The sequence below is a fragment of the Neovison vison genome, chromosome 7 (assembly GCF_020171115.1).
Source record: "Neovison vison isolate M4711 chromosome 7, ASM_NN_V1, whole genome shotgun sequence".
NCBI classification, from domain to species: domain Eukaryota; kingdom Metazoa; phylum Chordata; class Mammalia; order Carnivora; family Mustelidae; genus Neogale; species Neogale vison.
Genome location: NC_058097.1, coordinates 111,601,492 through 111,619,211, shown reverse-complemented (window position 1 = coordinate 111,619,211; position 17,720 = coordinate 111,601,492). Strand labels below are relative to the sequence as shown.

The 17,720-nt window shown below is 41.5% G+C and overlaps 1 pseudogene; it reads left to right on the top strand.

Moving 5' to 3' along the window:
- Positions 1–418: 418 nt before the first annotated feature.
- Positions 419–17,720, top strand: part of LOC122913445 — a 43,806-nt pseudogene continuing 26,504 nt past the window's right edge.

Below are 17,720 nucleotides of genomic sequence, written 5' to 3'. Positions count from 1 at the left end.
CCGAGCCTTTGTTTGCATAAATCCCTAAGTGGATAGCTGAAATGAAGTCCCACATCACACATTTTTCTACTTCTTAGATACTAAGGGTATGCACTGAGGGTTTGTTCTTTTTATTACGATTTCTTGTGATATACCTCACATTTGATTAATTGCATGGTGGAAGCTTTAATTATGATATGACCCTTCTGCCCTCCTGCCCCCTTTCCTTTAAGCTCTCAACTTCCTTGAGGTTCTAGACCTAAAAAAAAAAAAAAAAAAAAAAAAAAACAGAGAGAGAGACCAAATCTCTCCCTGACTCTTTTAATTTATATCTGTTACACTAATGGCATACTGGTTGAGCAATATAATCTTTTTACTGAGGCTTTATTTTCTGTTTTGATTGTTGATGGGATAGATGACCCCGAATTTCTAAGGTATCATGGGTTCCAAAATTACTTACCTCAACTCTGCCCAGAAAAGGTTGCAAGCCAAGATTCCATTAGTGATAGCTATTTCATTGGATGAACTGGGGCCTGGGGAGTGCTTGGGTAAGTACAGGGTACTTGGAGTAGGCTTTCAGGGCTCAGACAGCACAGGTGACCCCTGCAAGGTATGTGGGTCAGTGAGAAGACAGCTGACACTGTTTCCAGAGCTTCTGCGTGTCCTCAACGGGAGGGCTCCCCAGGAGGGATGGAATGTTCCAGTGATGTCCACCTCATAGAATAATCTTGTAATTTTCCTTCGAGGTCAATGAATTTTACAATTTCACAGTTGCAGGTGATATGAGAAGTCATTTAGCCTGACTTTCCAACAGTTGAAAGGCTTCCCCATATGCTATCCTTGAATAAGGGCCATTCAGCCTCTGTGTGGACCCTGAAGTCATGTCAATAAGAACACGCTGTCATTTTATTTCTCTCCCAACTAATTACAAGTTTCAAGAAGAGCTTTGAGTGGCTAATGTTCAGATCAACTGGCTAATGTGGATACCAACCAGAGTTTTAATTATAGCTGTGGCAGATTTTCTACATTTAGCACTGACGAGGATCTACAGACTGTTAACTGCTTGGATAGTAAGAAAGCGGCCTGCAGTATCGGAAAAGAAAACCTCCTTCACTATCACGTATGTGACCAATTCAAGGCCTTTTTCAAGCGGGAAGTGCCCCTATTCTGGAAATGTTTGAATGTGGTTTGATAACCGGTCTGGAAAAGAACTGGGACCACTGACGGATGCAGATACCTTGTCATCAATTCTTAGTCTTACCCCTGTGTTTTGTGTCCTATTCTTTTCTTCCCTTCTAATGCCCATTCCTCATTTACTCCGATCTGATCTCCTCTATATAATCACCTTTTGATTAACTGTGACAGTTAATAATTCTAGACTATCTTTACCCATTATAATCACACATATTGCTAATATGAAATGTGTGAATCTGGGGCACAAATCCATTATGAATTTACCTTCCACAAAATGAGCTTTGGGGGGAGGGGGTATGTGTGGGTGTGCAAGTGTGTACGAACATGCGTGCCTTTGTGTAGATATGAATTACATACAGTATTAATCAAATATCCACATTTTAGAATTATCATCTCACTAAACTTTTCCACAGCAATGTTCTTCTACATTGAGGACCAGCCAACTAGAATACATTATACCTTATATGATTATGGCCTTAGAAATAAGTATAAAATACACCAATCATGAAGTTGTTGTTTTTAAAAGTCCCAGAACATCAACTCAACTTCTTATTCCATGTCACATTGTTTTTTGGAGCTCACCTGGACTGGGCTGTGTCTCATCTTGTGCCAGTCAGCTGGTGGCTGCTTTCAGGGCTCACTCACGTATCTGTTTATCAAGCTAGCACTTGGAAAATGGCAGTGATAAATTATCATGTACTTCCTGGGAGAGCAAGTGTATTTCCAGGGGTCGAGCATATTGAGCCGTCTATTGATGCTCTCTAAAGGCTGAAGTCGGGAGCCACAAGGCAGGACAATGGAAAAGGCTGAAAGTTAAGTAGGGGGCACATTGGGCCTGAGCTGGGAGGTGCTGAGTCACAGGACCTTGCTCCCTTGTGCTTTCTAACAAATAGGATTTCACAGCAGTTCATGAACTTGGGTGAACACATAACCTTGGAGCCTAGTGGTGCAGGCCCTTTGAGAGGGCTCCGGCTCCTCCATGGCTGCTTGTGTCAGAGTGAAATGTGGTGGAAATCCTAGAAGAAAGCTCCTTCATTGTCCCTGAGACAGATTTTTGTCATCTTTCTCCCTCAGAGGCATTTTCTGTAATTATCAGCTTTGCCACTTAAAAAGCCCTTTACTGGCATTCACTAATGAAGCTCGCAGTTCCATGGATTGTGCTCCCCATTTTTCAGAGCTTGGGTTATTAGATGCAGAGAGGTTAGGGTAATTGCCCAAGAGCAGACTGTTTCGATCTGAAATGAACCTAGACATTTAAGATGCTGGTTCTAAAATGTTATTCCCTTTCTGGGTCTGAATTGCAATTCCTTTATGTATGGCTTATGGAGTAATTTATTTATTCATTCAACACACATTTACTGCATATCATTTTGTACTAATGTGATGGCAGAGAAATTAGTATATAATGTATGATGTAGTCTCCACCGTCGAGGACTTCACACTGAAAGATGAGCGAGATGGGAGCAAAAATAATTATAACGGGCATGACTGATGTAGTAAGAGAAAAATAAATGAACAAGCGTGGGTGACACAGCCTCGACTCTGCCTTGGCACTTAGGAGGGCAGAGGAGGTGGTTAGAGTCCTGAAGGGTTGGTAGGAGTTTGTCAGGCTGCCGGAAAGGGGAAATGGCATCTCCATAATGGGCTGTCCAGCCAATGTCCAATGACACCCACGCTTCTCTTCCTAGAACTTCCCTTGCTGAAAAGGTCAGAAGCAGCTGATGTGAATTGCCTCATTGCCCTCCATATCCAAATGTCTCTGTATCTCCATCTGTCTCCTCTTCCTTCTTGAGTCAGAGGCAGAAGGGCAGTTCCTCTTTGCCAAGGCTGGAGCTCCCAGTGGAGCCACCCCACACAAGCTGTCCATATTCTTTGCTCAGTCGTAAATTGTCCACACCTATCTCTTGCATCTTCACTCTGCACGTGTAAGTTCCATTGGGATAACAAGGACCCTTGTCTGGGAGGGGAAGGATCCTTTGAACTGACATTTCTCTCTTGCCTTCCTTTTGTTACTAATCTTGTCAAAAGTTAAGTCTGCAGGGGCGCCTAGGTGTCTCAGTGGGTTGGGGCCTCTGCCTTCGGCTTGGGTCACGGTCCCGGGGTCCTGGTATTGGGCCCCGCATCAGGCTCTCTGCTCAGCGGGGAGCCTTCCTCCCCCTCTCTCCGTGCCTGCCTCTCTGCCTACTTGTGATTTCTTCTATAAAATAAATAAATAAATAAAATCTTAAAAAAAAAAAAGTTAAGTCTACAGTGATTAGAGTCAGTTTCTTACCAACCCTCGTCATTTGGCTTTACCCTCCGCCCTCCATGAGATCTCTCTCCCTTAACTGCGTTCCTCACTGTGCTGCATCCTGTTTGTTCTCAAGGCTCCTCCACTTTGCCATCACTGTAATATTTGACACGACTAGCCAGTATCCCCCTGCTTTCTTTAAAATTCTTTCCTCTGGCTTCCATGACACAGCATCCTACTGCTTCTCTTTCCTGTTCTCTTTCCTTGATTTTCCCATTTGGATTTGATAACTCTCATCAGCTCTTCTTTGGTACTTTTATGATTTTTACTTCTCCTGAGTCTTATCATATGTCAGCTTGCTTTATAAACATTCTTTTCAAGAACTGTATCTGATTCATTATGACAAGAAGCAGCATTGCTGAGCAGTTGGGAGTGCAACCTGAGCCAAACAGCCTGGGTTTGAATCCTGGCTTTGCTGTGTCGCCTTGGGTAAATTTCTTAACCTCTCTGTGCTCAAGTTTTCTTACCTGTAAACTGGGGATAATGATATTTTTCTTATAGTGTCATTGTGAGAATCCAGTGAGTCAAAACATATGGAGTGTTTAGAATAGTGACTGGTTCATAGTAAAGAGTCTAAAAGTGTTGTTAATTAACTGTATTTGCCTCTACCGTGGCACTGAGCTCAAGAACAGTATTAATATTGCTTATATGCATTTATTTAAAAGGTAAACCATTATAAGTAATACATATTTTATAACTTCATTATTATTATTATTATTATTGAGAGCTTTTGGTTGGCAGACTTTGACCTAAGCACTTTTCTTGTTTTATCTCAAGTTCTCTCACTACCACTGCAGAAATGATCTCCATTATGATCTCCATTTTGCAGATGAGGTGACCCACTCTCTGAGAGGTTAAGTGGCTTGCCCAAGTTCAAACAATGTGTTGTGGAACTGACCTGACTCCAGAGTGATGGTTCTCTCTCTCTTTTTTTTTTTTTTTAAATAGGCTTCATGTCGAGTGTGGAGCCCAGTGCAGGGCTTGAACTCATGACCCCTAAGGTCAAGACCTGAACTGAAATCAAGAGTCAGAGGCTCAACTGACTGAGCCACTCTGGCACCCCCAGGGTGATGGCTCTTAACTTCTGAGCTCTTTGTAGGTGTTCTGTGGTGCCAACTGACTAACGTATTCAGGAATGTTCCCCAGCTTCCGGCCAACAGTCCAAGCCATGACAAACTTAGCTCTCTCACTAGGCAGCATGTGAAAAGTTAGCAAGTTTTAGAGTGGTAAAGCCAACGTTGGGATTGTGTTGCTACCCACTCCCCTAGCTTATCTAATTATTTTTTTTATGCCTCTTCAGATTCACGATCACATTTTAAGTATCTGTAAGATGGGGGACCCTATCTTTTACTTATTTTATGTGTCCTCTGCAGTGTCTGAGGGAGCTCTGTGTTCACGCAATCCTTGCTGATACACACAACAGGCAAGAAGAAAGTTGGACAGAGATGCGGTGAGGAGGACCTTGGTCACATGATCCCTCACTCTCATCCTTACTGGGCACCTCCCCTGAGAAGACGTCTAGGACCCCACTCCCTTCCATCACCCTACTTCTTTCTACCTTCACATCAGAACTAGGTACCCCTGGTCTTCACCTTCTCTCCCAGGTTCTCTGTGCACCACTCCTTCAAATGACACAGTACAACCCTCTTCAGTTTAGACCACTTACTCCTACTCCTACTACAGGTCAGGGACCTACTCAATCCTTTTTATATTCTTTGCACCTCACAATGCTTGGCATGTAGAAGATTCTCAATAAATACTAATTCAATAAATGAATGAAGGAGGCTTTTTAATAAGTTTTCTGGCTCTCCCTAAGACTTTGCAGATGGCCGCATCGCTTGGTTCCTTGAGGTCTTCGCACAGGAGAGGGGAAGGATTTAGCTGCTCTGTGCATGTATTTTCTGCGTACGGATGGCGGGGAGTGTGTGGTCAGGCTTTCTCTAGTCGCCTGAGTGGGTTGTGTCTGTCAGCTCTCCTTGCCCTCTCTCTCTGGCTAATGCGGAAGCACCCAGCCCCATCTCCACCTCCACCCAGCCGAGGCAGCAAGGATGCCAATTCTCCAGACCTTTGGCCATACCCCTTGGCTGAGTTGTTTTTAGAAACAAACTCCCACTCCCAAGCCTCCTGCTTCCCCCAGTTAGTCCTGCAAGTGTTCTGTATCTCCATGGAACTTTCAAATCAAGAAATATTGTCAATTTTCCTGTGTGCCAGTTCCAGTTATCATAATTATTTTTGACGCGTTTGCTTTCATAAAGCCTTTCCCTTACTGAAGCCCTGTCATACGCTTTTCTTCATTTGGATGAAGCAACAGAGGGAGTTCAGTAATAATGTTGGCTGTGTTAAATGAATGATCAGTAATATTGCCGAGTGTGTGGTACCAGAATCAATAGTTTACATATTATTTCATTTAATTCCTAAGTGGTGGCTAAGAGTTCTCTAGAGTTTGGGCTGATTGGATTTGAATCCTGGCTTCACTCACCAGCTGTATGAATCTGGATAACTTACTTCAGGCCTCTATACCTGTTTCCTTGTAAGAAAGAGGGGCATTCAGTAAGGAAGTGTTCCATAGACCTGTTGGAGGTAGGAGATGTTAATGCTTGTCGAGTACTAAGCACAGTGTTTGGCACATGGCGAGGTTGCAGTAAATATTATTACCAATCCTCATAGTCAGCCTGTTACCAACTGTATTTTGACAGATGAGTAGAGGGGTGCTTGAAGACCAGATTCAGGCTCTACGTGGTTGATCACCATGCATCCCACCTCTTGGGTATTGGCAGTCATACATTCTTATTAGATCAGACTTGACGACTTAGGTCACTTGGTCTTGAAACGTAATGAAAGCTTCCGGCTTGTTATTTGATAATTTTGAATTCTCTTTTCCCAGGTGGTATGTGCCAAGCCCTCTGATCTTTCTCTCTCGTCTCTACCCCCCACCAGACTATAGGAACAAACTTCTAAGTTTGCAAGGGCAGCACAGTCTCCCGATACGGTTGAGCGGTCACATCCCAGCCGCCGACCTTCCCACCAGCTGTCACACCCTCTACCTGCTGCCAAGTGGCCCTGGAAGAATCATCCAAGTGATTTCCTGCCCCGGGAAACATCAAAGCCTTCCCTCTCTCTCCCCATTCTTTCTAGTGAATGCGCCACTGGTTGGTATAAATGGAGGCAAGTCCTCAGTAGCCTCAACAACTTGGGGAGAATTCATGGGAGGGGGGCTCAATGGCTAGGGCAGGGAGGTGAAGGCCCGTGCAATGTCCGGGGATGTGGCCAGACACTGAGGTCCCCAGAAACACCCGTGAAAAGACTAGCAGGTTGGGTGCGTCGTCATATACTCGCTACCCTGCGTGGGTTTCAACGGGAAGCCTGCTGCCTTGAGTTATTATTTCTATATTGTATAATAATCAGGCCACTGTTTTGAGATCATGTCAGAGATAACAAAGCATCAGAAGCCTCTTCTGTTGCTGAAGAACCAATCAACCTAAACTAATACCTTAATGACCACTTTTCCCAACGAGAAAACAAATTCAGGCAAAAAAAAAAAAAAAAAAAAAAAAAGCAAGCAGGGCTCTGAGAAGGACCTTGTCTGGTCAATGAAAAGAAGAAAGAGACGTCTGCAGCCATGGCAATGGAGTAGGGATTACTTTGATCTGGAAAATAGGTTGCTTTTTTTTTTTTTTTTTTTTTTTCCTCCACTGCTTTTTCTCAGGCAGCCAAGAGATGCTATTGAGCTTGATGAGTGAGCCCTTTCAGAATGAAGGGGCACCTCAGAGGAGAATTGAATGACTGCTTTCATGGACAGCTACTTTAATAGTCTCATGTTTGAAAAATATGCAATTAAAGGAAGTACTATTACAAATAGCCCCTATTTGTGGCTCTAAAAATACTATCGATTAACTGAAAAAATGAGAGAGAGGTGTGCAAGATTATTATGTGAAGTGTAAACTGCAGATCGTAGGAGGGAAACACACGCATACACAGACACACGACCTATATACAACCCCTGAGGAGATGTGGGGAGGGGGGTGCACATGTCATGAATGCTAAGCTCTTTATTCCTTTCCATATAAAAAATGACTTGCGGAGAAAAGTCCTGCCCGCCAGAGTTTTTAATCACTTTCTTCATGTCAGTACTGTTCGTAAGAACGAGCATTATTGGTTAAGATTCAATTTCTTCTAAAGTTAATCTGCAGCAGTTGGGGGTCTTCGTGTGTGAGAATGATGCTTTTTGGTGAATGCTCTTCGGGCATTTTAAGTGAAACAATGGAGAGATCCTGGCAGTTTGATCTTGCATTTTCCACGGATATGACCCCTACCTTGTAGCCCCCTGCCAACTCTCTTTCCATTCCGCCACCTGCCTGCCCGGGACGTTCTCGCTCCTCTCAGATCTTGCCCTGTGTTAATTGGGACATATTCAGCAATGTGTGGCTTTAGTGGAGGATAAAGGAAGACTTTGTCCCTCCCCAAAGAGACGGAAACATCTCTGGCTATTCTTTTAAGAGATTTCCAAAATCTCTGTCCAGGTAACCTGCCTCGTTGTCATGGCAACAGCAGGATGGCTCTGGTCTCTTTCCCTTTTTTGTTTGCCTTCACGGATTTATTTAACACTTTTATAACTGACATATAACTGATAGATAACTGTTTTTAAAAAATATTTCTGCACACCGGTAGAAAAGGAGAAGGCGAAGGTATCTGAAAGCTTTGTTTGTCCCAGATCGTGCACAGATTTGCAGATGCGGATGAGATGAGCCTTTTCAATGTTTAGGCCCCAGCTTGATCAGCATTTATGATGAGCTAGGCACTCTGCTATGTCTTTTGTCTACATTTAGTCCTCAAGACCAAGTTTGCATGTAAACGCTGTTACTATGCCCATTTTACAGATGAGAACCTAAATCATTGAAAAGCTGAGTAATTTGCCCAATGTCACGTAGCTTATTAGTAGCTAATGAAAAACCGATGCACGGCAGGGAGGACTCTATGGCCACTGGGGCAGGCAGGCAGGGGGGTCATGGTGAGGCACAGTTCCTGGGGCCCGCAGCTCACCAAAAGCCTCTGGGCAGCTCAGACTCCCCTCAGGGATAGGTTGGCCACCCTAGGACCGAGTTTTTGTGCCATGCCTGAATTGGAAAACGGCTAATGTCCATCTCAGGGCAACCAGAGCCTCACCTGAGACTGTCAGAGGCCTACAGAGAGCTCCTTCAGCTGCTCTACGTAGGTTGCTTGAGCTCCTCCTGTGTCTTCAGGTGTGCAGGGCCTTCAGCCTGGACCATCCTTCCTCTCCCTCCCCAGTGACTAACCTACCTGAGAGGAAGGCTGGACTCCCGGTTAAAGGTGTGGTCTCTGGGCACCAGCCTGCCTGCATTTCAGTCTTCCTTCTTCCGCGGACTAGGAACCCTGGGCTTAATTCTTCTCCTTCAGCTCCTCTTTTCTTACTGGTAAAATGGAGTAACGTTAGCATCTTTTTCATAGAGTTATTGAGAGGATTATGTGAGGTGACACATTAAAAGTGCTGGGAGGAGAAGGCACATTTGGTAAGAATTTATTGTAATTATGACACAATCCTTAAAAGTTCAGCCTAAACACCACACTGGCCAAACAATCTTCTTGTAGCCCCACAGGTTGGGGTGGCTGGTGCCACTCTGGGCTTCGCTAGGACCTGTGCTTCTTTTGCCTCACACGGTTGCTTGTTTGGCCAGGTTCCCAGTCAATGGAAGAGGTTGGTCTTGCTTACCTGGGCCCAGCATGTTGTTTGTGGGTATTTGCCTGGATGGCATCTGGAATAGGAAAGCCAGCCTGGACTTGAGGAGGGCAAATAGAGGGTTTGTTAATGTCTTCAAGTCATTGTTGAAGAGCTCCTTAATACTCATCACCTAATTGTCCCATCCCCTCACCCCCTCCCTTCTGTAACTATCTGCCTGATTTGTTGAGGTTTTTTAAAGAATTCATGAATGGGTGTTCTGTTAACCTAGTACAGTCTTAAGCATGATGGAGACAGAGAGAGAGAGAGAGAGAGAAGAGACACATGTCACACAATCTGTGCCTTCATGGAAAAGCCAAGCTGGAGGACACATCTAAGACGTGATTGACAGATTAATGCAACCTAAGAGAGTGATCAGTATGAAACGGGATTTTGTGAGAGAGACATGTGCCAAAGCCATGGTTTTTGGTGAGCTTGACCGGATCTAGAGGATTCAGTAAATCAGAGGAGACTAATTTAGGAAGTGAGAAGAATGGGAATAAAAAGCGCTAAAACACCCAGGGAGTGGATGTAGAATGGGGAGGAGGGTTCTGAGTAAAGAATTCACAGCTCTCTAGACGATCATCTAACAGTAGTGACGAGCATGGATTTTTTTCTCCCCTGTTTTATTGGGAAATAATTGATATGCATCCCTGTATAAATTTAAGGCATACAACAGGATGGTTTCATTTCCATATATTGTGTAGTGAGTACCACAATAGGTTGAGCTAACATTCACCTTCTCCTATAGATATGACAAGAAGAAAAGTGAAAAGGAAAAAAATTCTTTGTGATGCAGACTCTTTACTTTCCTACCAACTTTTCTATCTGTTATACAGTAGTGCTAGCTATAGTCATCATGTCATACATCGTATTCCTAGCACTTACTCATCTGAATACTAGACATTTGTATCTTCTGACCACCTTCCTCCATGCCTGTCTCTTTCCACCAGCCCTCTGATCTCTTTTTCTGCAAATTTGGTTTTGTTTTTTAGATTCCACGTGTGAGATCATGTAGTATTTGTCTTTGTCTCACGTGTTTCACTTTGCATAATGCCTTCAAGGTCCATCCATGGTGTTGCAAATGGTAGGATTTCCTTCCTGTTTTAAATAGGTGAATAATATTCCATTGTATGTATATGTACCACAGCTTCTATATCTGTTCATCCATTGACGGACACTTCAGTTGTTTCCCTGTGTCTGCTGTTGTAAATGATGTTGCTATGGATATGGCAGGGCTGATATCTTTTCAAGTTAGTGTTTTCATTTCCTTTGGATATGTTCCCAGAAGTGGCATTCTCCATACTGCTTTCCATTTACATTCCTTCCGGTGGTGCACAAGGGTTCCCTTTTTTCCACATCTGTGCTAGCATTTTGGATCTCGTCTTTTTGGTGATGGTCATCCTTACATGTGTGAGGTAAGCTCACATTGTGGTTTTGCATTTCCCTAAGGACTAGTGATATTGAGTGTTTTTCATGTACTTGTTGGCCTTTCATATATCTTCTTTGGAGAAATGTCCATTTAGGTCCTTTGCACAATTTATAATTGAGTTACTCTTATTGTTTCTTGCTATTTTATTCCTAAATATTTTATTGTTTTTGGTGCTATTGTAATTGGAATTCATTTCTTTTTCAGAAATTATGTTGTTATTCTATAGAAACATGGCTAATTTTTGTAAGTTAATTTTGTATGGTGAAGCTTTATTGAATTCATTGATTAGCTCTAACAGTTTTGGGGTAAGTCTTTAGGATTCTTTATATAAAATTATGTTATCTACTACAAATATAGTGGTCTGAAGGGGCACATGCACCCGAATGTTTATAGCAACAATGTGCACAATAGCCAAACTATGGAAAGAACCTAGATGTCCATCAGCAGATGAATGGATAAAGAAGATGTGGTATATGTATACAATGAAATATTATGCAGCCATCAAAAGAAATGAAATCTTGCCATTTGCAATGATGTGGATGGAACTAGAGGGCATTATGCTGAGTGAAATAAGTCAATCAGAGAAAGAAAATTATCATATGGTCTCCCTGATATGAGGAATTTGAGAGGCAATGTAGAGAGTTTGGGGGATAGGGAAGGAAAAAATGAAACAAGATGAGATCAGGAGGGAGACAAACCATAAGAGATTTTTTTTTTTAAGATTTTATTTATTTATTTGACAGAGATCTTAAGTAGGCAGAGAGGCAGGCAGAGAGAGAGGAAGGGAAGCAAGCTCCCTGCCAAGCAGAGAGCCCGATGCAGGGCTCGATCCCAAGACCCTGGGATCATGACCTGAGCCAAAGGCAGAGGCTCTAACCCACTGAGCCACCCAAGCACCCCACCATAAGAGATTCTTAATCTCTCTAAACAAACTTGGGGTTGCTGGGGGTGGGTAGGGAGAGGGTGGTGGGGTTATGGACATTGGGGAGGGTATGTGCTATGGTGAGTGCTGTGAAGTGTGTAAACCTGGCTATTCACAGACCTGTACCCCTGGGGCAAATAATACATTATATGTTAATAAAAAATTATGTCATCTACAAGTAGAGGTAATTTTATTTCTTCCTGTCTAATTCTGATACCTTTTATTTCTTTTTCTTTTCTTATTCCTCTAGATAGGACTTACAGTAATATATTGAATAAGAGTGGTGAGAGTGGGCGCACTTGTCTTGCTTCTGATCTTAGAGGAAAAGCTTTCAACCTTTCACCATTGAGGATGATGTTAGCTCTGGGTTTGTCATATATGGCCTTTATTATGTTGGGGTTGTTCCTTCTTTTTTCTATTTATTATGTTCAATTCACCAACATATAGTACATCATTAGTTTTGATGTAAAGTTCAATGATCATTAGTTGTGTATAATACCCAGTGGTCATCACTTCATGTGCCCTCCTTAATACTCATCACCTAATTGTCCCATCCCCTCACCCCCTCCCTTCTGTAACTATCTGCCTAATTTGTTGAGGTTTTTTAAAGAATTCATGAATGGGTGTTGAATTTTGTTGAGTGCTTTTTTATCTCTATTGGGAGGACCATATTTTTTTTTCATATATACTATTAATGTGATATATTGATTGATCTGTGTATGTTGAACTGTACTTGCATGCATCATGGTGAATGACTCTTTTAGTTTGGTGAATGACTGAATTCAGTTTGTCGGCATTTTGTTTAAAAAATTTGCATCTATATTCATCAGGGATGTTGGCTTGTATTTTTCTTTTCTAGTAATTTCCTTTTCTGGCTTTGGTATCAGGATAATGCTGGCCTTCTAAAATGAGTTTGGAAGTGTGCACTCTTCTTCAGTTTTTTGGGGAAGGGTTTGAAAAGTATCGGGGCTAAGTCTTCTGTAAATGTTTAGAAAAATTCACCAGTGAATCCATCTGGTCCTGGGCTTTTCTTCAGCAGGAAACTTTGGATTACTGATTCAACCTTGTCACTAATAATTGGTCTATTTGGGTTTTCTATTTATTTTTTATTCAGTCTTGGTAAATTTATATGTTTCTAAGAATTTTTCCATTTCTCCTGGGTTGCCCAGTTTGTTGGAGTATAATTGTTTATACTTCTTATGATCCTTTGAATTACTGTGGCATCTATGGTAATGTTTCCTTTTTCATTTATAATTTCATTGATTTGGGTTTTTTTTTTCTCTTTTTTTTTTCCTTAGCTAAGGGTTTGTTAATTTTATTTATCTTTTGTTTCGCTTAACTCTTAGTTTGGTTAATTTTTTTTCTATTGTTTTTCTATTCTCTGTTTCCTTTTCTTTAAGCATTAAGGGTTTTATAGTCAGAATACCCAGGGTTTGACTGTTTGCTCGGTTGTCTGCTGGGAAGCGACAGTGGGCAAAAATACTTAACTTGCTAAGGCTCAGACATCTTCCCTGGAAATTGGAAGTAAGACTAGCTCGCTCTTAAGTTGTACATCTGAAACTAGCATCACATTGTACACCAACATACTTCAGTTAAACGAAAAAAGACTAGAACCAGGACTAGAGTGTGTCCATCAGATTTATTTTTATTATTTTTTTTTCAGATTTACTTTTAAAAAGTCAAACCTGGGGGCACCTGGGTGGCTCAGTGGGTTAAAGCCTCTGCCTTCAGGTCAGGTCATGATCTCAGGGTCCTGGGATCGAGCCCGGCATCGGCTCTCTGCTTAGCGGGGAGCCTGCTTCCTCCTCTCTTTCTGCCAGCTTCTCTGCCTACGTGTGATCTCTGTCTGTCAAATAAATAAATAAAATCTTTAAAAAGAAAAAAAAAAAGTCAAACCTGAAGCCAAAAATAACAAAGAACAGTTGTCACATTAAAAAAAAAAAAAAAAAGGCAAAAAACAAACAAACAAAAAACCTGAGCAAGGGCTTGACTTATCCCCTATCAGTCTACTAAAAAAACATAATTGGTTAAAAATATGGGAAAGGATTAGGAAAAATAAGTCTTCCTCTGCTTCATATAAAACATACAACTTTTGTTTAAAAAGAGAGTATCTCCCTTATAAGGTTCCTGAGAGGATTCAATGAGAGGAGGCACGAATGAATTGAAGGCTCACATAGTGAGTGCTCAGCTATTAACTTGCTTACCAAATGTATCTCTCAGAATTAAAACAAAAACAAAACAAAACAAAACATTTTTTCTTGACTCTGACTATTGATGAGACATGTTATATTTCCAGGTCCACTAAAGGAGAGTTTTATCTATTCTGCTTATTTAAGTTACCTAAGTTTTATCATTGATTGATTATGCATACAGCTACATGAATTGAAATTAAAATTTGCCAAAGGATTATTATATTTCAATAATCTTCTTGTGAAGTAGGCTGAGGAAGGGTGGTTATTCCCATTTTCTAGCTGAGGCAACTGAGACAGGGAAATGTTGGAGGAGTTTTCCAGGGTTATGCCGTTAGTGGCTAGGGATGTTATTTATAGCTTTAGGACTATGACCCCAGAACTTCCTCCCTCTTGTACGAGCTGGATGTGTGTTCATGGTGATTGGCTTTGATGAAAACAAAGTCCTCTTCTCTGATATCTGCCTTATCTTTGTAAATTTATATCCCATCATAATTTTCAAACTTGGCAAAAGCAAGAATGGATAAAGGCATTTCAAGAGCAATGATTTTGTGATATTATCTCCAAAGGACTATTGAAAGAAGAATATAAAGAAAGAAATCAATTTATCAAATAACAGGGTCAAAAGGACCAAGAATCAATTGTACCAGGTAGATGGAACCAAAAGGGACTGTGTGCTTACTGCCATCGGCATCATGTGTGCCATGTATATTATGGGTCCCTGTAGAGATTTTTGTTTATTTTGATATTGTGGAGTTGATGGTATCACATATTGGAGTGTTGCTTTGGAGTATTTGACTCCACTAAGTGATGTTGGCAGAAAACCTCATCACCCTTGCCTACTATAGCAGGAAATCTTCAGCGACCAGAAGAGGACCTTTTTAGGAGAGAGTTGGCAACTGTTGGTAGTGGAAATACCCTCTCAGGTACTAAGAGTAACTGAATGTTTCTTCCAGCTGGAAACTGAGTAGATCCTGTGTTTGAAATGACTTCTTTGAGCCTGCTGGCCATTTTTCCCTTAAACTTCATTTCTGGAATTCATGTGGTGATAGACTACGCAAATAAAATAAAAGTTCTGAAGCCACAAGTATGCTTAGCTTCTGATGGTTTCTGGGGTACAGACATAGGTAACAATCGTATCTGTCATTGTTCTTCTAAGACATTTGATAATTTGATACATGGTTGGGATTACTGGGGTGCTATTTTTTTGTTGTTTGTTTTTGGTTTGTTTGTTTTAAAATCCAAGAACCATCAGTTTTTGTTCAGAGGCAAAGTTCATAAATGAAATCAATGATCTAGTTAGGACTTTGTTGCTTATACTGCATAACTGAGCCATCTGTCTCAAACTATAAATTTGGGAATTTCTTTAAGATTTCATTGTGGAGAAAGAGTGGCATTTCTTGACTAAATCTGCAAAACACATGGTATAAGGTGATAGAATGAGAATATGTTGGAAAGGGACAGGATTGCAAACTAGCAGAGAGCCCTGTGGTCCTGATCATTTCCTACTGAAGAATAGTTTATATAAATACAGAATTGTAATCCACATTGAGAGGGAACCCTTGCTATTACTGTAGTGCTTAAGAGATTCCACATATGCTGTGAGAGGAGTGGTGATGCTTGTATATTTCTTTGGGGGGTTTCATTCAATGATGGGTTTTCATTCAATGATGGGTTTTTATTGTATTTACAAAATCAACTTTGCATTTGAAGACTTTGAGTAGTACATGTGTCCACACACTTCCCTACACATCTGGGAGAACAACTGGGAGAATATCAGTGTCACTCCAGGTTTTCTGGTGTGGTCTGTATACACATAGTGTACTTCAAGCATGTCGCAAAGCTTGCTACCGTTAGACATTCCCAACTCACCTCTTCAAGTTGATAAAATTGTCTAACATATTTTAAAGGATATAAGACTGATTTACTCTTAAACCAAAAAAAAGGGGGGGTAGGCAAAGGAATAATTCTGTGAAGAACTGGAAAAGCTCATAAGCAATAAAAATGATTTTTTTGCACATAAAGGATGGTGGAAAAACTGCACTGTTACATCAGAAGGCCGTTCATCCCTACATTGGCTGAGCCATTTGCATGCAATTGAGTGAATTCAAATGAGAACATTAATAGATGCCTTATGTGTTGATGTATAATTGATGATGACATTGGAAATACTGTCAATGAGTGTTAACATATTCCAAGCTATTCAGCTTATTCTACCAAAGGTTTTTTCTCCAGGGGAATAGAGGAGTCTTTGTCAATGACCCACATTATTTTGTGGAACTTTTCGAATACACTCATAGATGGCACTCAAGATATATTTTTGAAACAAACTCTAGCAGACTCTCAGAAAATGGTTCAAGATGCTCTTAATTCCATTGCAGAATTCTGCTGAAAAGTCACAGCATAGAGTTTATGTATTAGTCTTCTATTGTTGCACTTACTCAAGCTGTGAAACTTCTGTTTAGGGAAGGAATACTTTTGAGAACAAGCATTATTATGTCCTGGGAAGAACTTACTGTTAAGATTAAAATTTTATAGGTTACATTAGACAATTAGATCCCTGGAAAATTCCAACATCTACATATGGATAAATAATGAACATAAGGTTTACTTATGTCTTACCAAGGTCCTCTTTATGTACCATAGTTTAAACCCATGTGCCCCTGACATGGACAAGGGTAGCGACCATCAGTTCCTCTCCCCCATAACAATGTCAATCAACTCTACCTTCAAAACATTGGGAAACAAGCTGAGGATTTCAGAGGGGAAGGGGTGGGGGGATGAATGAGCCTGTTGATGGGTACTAAGGAGGGCACATATTGCATGGAGCACTTGGTGTTCTACACAAACAATGAATCATGGAACACTACATCAAAAACTAATTATGTACTATATAGTGACTAATATAACATAGTAAAAATAATAATTAAAAACAAAACGGAACAAAACACATCTCTAAACAAAAGCTTGTTTTTCTCTCTCACTCACCATTATTTCTCACCAGGCTACCATGGGAGTACTAGTTGAGTACTGGAGAACTAGCTAGCCTTCTGACTTGTTGCCAAGCATCTTTCCCGTCGCTTTGGATTCACTTCTCTGCCAATCCTACCTTTCAGAAAGTGGTTGTTTTTCTGTTTCTAGAATTGCTGTTCTTCTACTCTTCGATCTGCCGATGGATTTGCAGGTGTTTGCAATCTTTAGATAAGCTCTCTAGCTGATCTCCTGCTAGTTGAGGTAGTCTCAGCCTGCTACTTCTCCGCCATCTTGACTCCTCCCCTCGTTGCCAAGCATCTTTCCTTACCACTTCAAGATCCAGTCTTCACATTGTAGCCAGAGCTACATTTTTGAAAGGCATGGCAAATTATGCTTTTCTTCTGCTTAGAATTCTCCAGTCATGCTTAGAATAAGATCCAGATTCCTTCCTTGGGCCTACAAGCCTTACTGCATTCTTATGTATGATTAGGGGCTAGTATCTGCTTCAGAATGGGAGACTTGCTAGTGTCTTACTTATCAGCTGGCTGGGAGAGGGTAAACCAGATCTAGAAGGATAAGCACGGCTGTAGGAATGTGTTGGATCGGAACATCAAAGGCTGTGGCAGATTTGGGTCCAACACAGGCTGGATTCAGTATTCTTAGGGGGTCGGTCTGGGAGCAGGGTACTAGAATAGGGCTCTCGAATTTGGTGACAGCACTCCCCAGGCTACTGATTCCAGGCATGTTAAGGTCGGAGCTCTACCCCGCAGGGTCCAGCCCTTCCACCCCCAACCTCTCCCACCCTCCTGGCAGCTAACAAATCACCTGTGCTCAGGACTCCAGTCCAGGAGGGAACTGGTTTATGTTCAGGGATCCAGCAATTGGGAACAGGGAGGAAGAAGGAAGGCTACATTCTTGGTAGACTGACGTATACTCAGGGCAGAACGAGACGTTGCGGGCCGCATCTGCTATGGAGCTGCATAGGACTCATATTAATTCAGGGTCAG